Below are 4051 nucleotides of genomic sequence, written 5' to 3'. Positions count from 1 at the left end.
TTAAAACCTTCTGCCACTGCCGTAGATACTGCTGCTGCTGGAACCACCACAGCCACCTTGGTTTTGTGGTTTGGCAAAGTATTGGCCTCCATCACCATAAGGGCCAGAGCTTCTGCCTCCAAAATTTCCTCCTTTCGTGGGTCCAAAATTTGAGGATTGATTGTTGTAATTTCCAAAATTATTATAGCTTCCAAAGTTGTTTCCATCATTACCAAATCTGTTATAGCTACCCACACTGCCACCATATCTACCACCACCTCGATTGCCACCAAAGCCACCTTGACCACTGAAGTTTCCTCCATGACCAAAGTTGTCATTACCACCAAACCCACCTCCACAACCACCACCAAAGTTTCCAGAACCACTTTGACCTCTTTGGCTGGATGAAGCACTAGCCATCTCTTACTTAGAGAGCGCTTTCCTTACTTCACAGTTGTGGTCATTCACAGTAATGTATTTTTGAATGACAATCTTGTCTACAGAGTCATGGTCATCAAATGTTACAAAAGCAAACCCCCTCTTTTTGCCACTGCCTTGGTCAGTCATGATCTCAATCACTTCGATGTTCCCATACTGTTAAAAATAATCTCTTAGATGATGTTATTCAGGGTCTTCTTTAATGCCACCAACAAAAATTTTTTTCACAGTTAAGTGGGCAGTGAGTCTTTGAGAATCTTCTCTTCAGATAGCCCTCTTTGGTTCCACAGCTCTTCCATCCACCTTGTGTGGCCTTGCATTCAAGGCTGAATCCACCTCCTCCACACTGGCATATGTGACAAGTTCGAAGCCTCTGGAGTGCTTGGTGTTTGGATCTCTCATTACCACACAGTCCGTAAGTGTTCCCCATTGCTCAAAATGGTTCCTCAGACCCTCATCAGTTGTTTCAAAGCTCAGATCTCCAATGAAGAGCTTCTGCAGCTATTCAGGCTCTTTGGAGACTCTGACTTAGACATGACAGCAGTGGGAGGGGAGGCTTTAACAATGCTTACTCGGCGGTGTCCACGGGCAGAAAACAAGAACCTAATTTTTAAAATGGGCAAGAGATCTGAACAGGCACTTCACCAAAAAAGATACACAGATGGCAAATAAGCATATGAAAAGATGCTCAACAGCATTTGTTACTAGGGAAATGCAAATTAATACAATGAGATAGCATAACATCCCCAATAGAGTGGCCAAAATCTAAAACACCTGACAATACCAATTTCATGTGAGGATGAAGAACAAAAGGAATCCTCATTCATTGCTGGTGGGAATCCAAAATGTTGCAGTCACTTTGCAAGAGAGATTGGCAGTTTCTCTCAAAGCTGAAGTTTGTCTTATCAAAGGATCCATCAACTGCACTCCTGAGTATTTACCCAACTGATTTGAGAACTTACATCCACACAAAAACCTGCATGTGAACGTTTATAACATTTTTATCATAGTCCCCCCAAACTGGAAGCGATTCAGATGTTATTCAATAGGTGAGATGAATAAACACACTGTGGTATATCTGTATAGTGGGATACTATTCCAAAAAGGACTGAGCTATCAAGCCATATTAAAGTATAGATAAATATTAAATGCATATTTCTAAGTGAAAAAAGTCAGTTTGACAAGGATATCACTTATGATGTTCTGGAAAAAGCAAAACTATAAAGATAATAGTGGGGTCAGTGAGTGCCAGGGATGTGGGGAGTGAGGAGGGTTGGCTAGGTAAAGCACATAGGATTTGTTAGGATGGTGAAATTATTCTGCACAGTATTCTAATGTCTAGATGTATGACATTTTGCATTTGTCAGAATCTATAGAATTTTAACACATAGAATGACCTTTATGTGTACAAATTAAAAGAGGCCTAGGGGCCCTCAAATGACAAGAAGCAGCATCAGAAATATACAGAGCTAAAGTTATGGGTCATTTCTTATGGAAAAGGAAGCCTAACTCAGAGTTCAGATCCAGGGGACTAGGAGGCCAACCAAAAGCCATGAAAAAGTACTCTTAGGTAGCAGAACTGGGTACATTAGAGGAGTTGCAGACATGACCTTCTGAATTTCAGAATTGCTATGGAATAGTCATTGTTACATGCCTTCTGCTCCATTTTTGGGGAAAATGATTATCAACTCCTGTTAATTGGGCCCTTGTTAACCCACTCCCCTCAAACCTGAGTTAGCTCTGTGACCCTCTTTGACCAATAGAATGCAGCCATGGCAAGTAATATTTTACATTTTCTACCTGTCCCATAGTACCAGCTGCCCATCAATTGATAGTGAATAGAGCTTTGATTATTTCCATTCAATTGTTGTAAGGACTTTTGATGAAAGACTATGTACCACTGCTTTAAAGAATAATAGTTTATAGGTGAATCACTGATATTTAAATTGTTCTGTAAAAAGCAATGATTCAACTGAGTAAATTTTAAGGATCTAATTGGCTTTATTAAATGACTCACAAATCAGGCCATAACTTAGGAAGTAATAAATAGGAGTTCCTGAAAAGAGAAAAGTTTTTAAAGACAGAGAAGGGTTGGGACAAGAAAGTCATAAATTTAAAAAAATAATTATTTCAGGAAAGGTCACCTTTCCTTGGGGGAATGATAGGGTCTATGAGGAGGATTATGTTATTGATGCTGACCAGAACATTTCCAACTACTTGCTTAGGATACATTTCTGGGAAAGGTTGAAACTACAATTAGGTCAGGAATTAAATCTTGGTTTAATATTGTGGACTTAACCCAAGTAATACTATTTTGGGCCCATTTTGTTTTTAAGTTCCATTTTTTGTTTTGTTTTGTTTTTAAAAGCACCATAATAATTATTTTAAATTTTTGTATTTTCCCGAGTCTTAGATGAGATATTGTCTATATAAAATTGCAATTCACAATAAAATGTCATCGAGTGACATTAGGTAAGAAGAAAATGACCTTCAAATATTGTTAGACTCTGAGTTTGAATTGAAGAAAAAAGAACTTGAGGAAAGTGAGGTACTGCTGGGCAACATGTTTTTTTCTCAAAGAAGTCATCCATTACTTGAATTTAATTTAAGGGTTGTAGTTACTTTTTGCTTTTAATTTGTTTTACGCCTTTATTGGAAGAACCAAATTCTTTAGTAAATGAGGACATAACTTTCTAGAATGTTAGGCCTGTGACCCTAGGATTTCATCTTGATGATCTTACAGTAGAAATTCTATTATGAATTGCATCATTGTTTGAGTCTAATTTGTGGTTCTTCTCTGTCAAGTAGAGAGAAATATGCATCTTGCCAAATGAAGCAAAACTACACATTAATGGTGAAGATAATAAAAAGTATCTCCACCCCCTTTCTATCTGAGAAAACTAATCAAAATAACAACAACAAAACAATAATAAACCTTCTCAAGCATAAAAAGTAACCAAGAAATGAAAATTTAGAGCAGCCCAATACATCTATCATGTAGTAAAGTCCCAGGGATTAGGTTGAAATCATTAATCATCATTGACCGAGGGTCCTTCACAAATCCTATATCTAACATATTGTTTACAATATTTTAAAAAGCTGGCTAAATTGTGCATCTTTCTTTTGAATATTCCTATAGGAAGGAGGATCTTATCCATAATTATTTTAAAATGTCATCCTGGGATTCTATAAAATAAAATTATCTAGTGCGTAAACCCCTAGTGCATATTACTGTGAAACTCCAAAATTTGGCTTTTCAAGCAGGCTTTTCTCCTTCTACTAACAGCACCCAGTTTTGTTTTATTTATTTATTTTTTTCAGAATAAGCTTCCCACACTCAGTTCATGTGACTGTTTTGAATAATGCCCCTCCAGTTTTAGAAAATCATGAGACCCTAGCCCGGCTAATCAGAATTATTGCAATGGGTTCAGAACTGGCAGGTGATTCAATTAGGACAAAGAAAAGGATAACATTTGGATTTCTCTTGATACTATTTTGAAAGAGATGTTTCTTTTTCCTATCAGAGAGGAGCTCAATGAAAATCTGGACCTGCTAGTGACTATCTCTTCTGTCACATGCAGAGACCCTTTCTGGAAATGAATTAACACAGAAGGGTACAGAGAGACAAATTTCT

General features: G+C 37.4%; 1 pseudogene; it reads right to left on the bottom strand.

The window, feature by feature from the left end:
- Nucleotides 1-953, bottom strand: LOC131828195 (heterogeneous nuclear ribonucleoprotein A1-like; annotated as a pseudogene).
- Between the last annotated feature and the right edge of the window lie 3098 nt (nucleotides 954-4051).

The sequence above is a fragment of the Mustela lutreola genome, chromosome 3 (assembly GCF_030435805.1).
Source record: "Mustela lutreola isolate mMusLut2 chromosome 3, mMusLut2.pri, whole genome shotgun sequence".
NCBI lineage: Eukaryota > Metazoa > Chordata > Mammalia > Carnivora > Mustelidae > Mustela > Mustela lutreola.
This window is presented reverse-complemented; position numbering and strand designations above follow the sequence as displayed.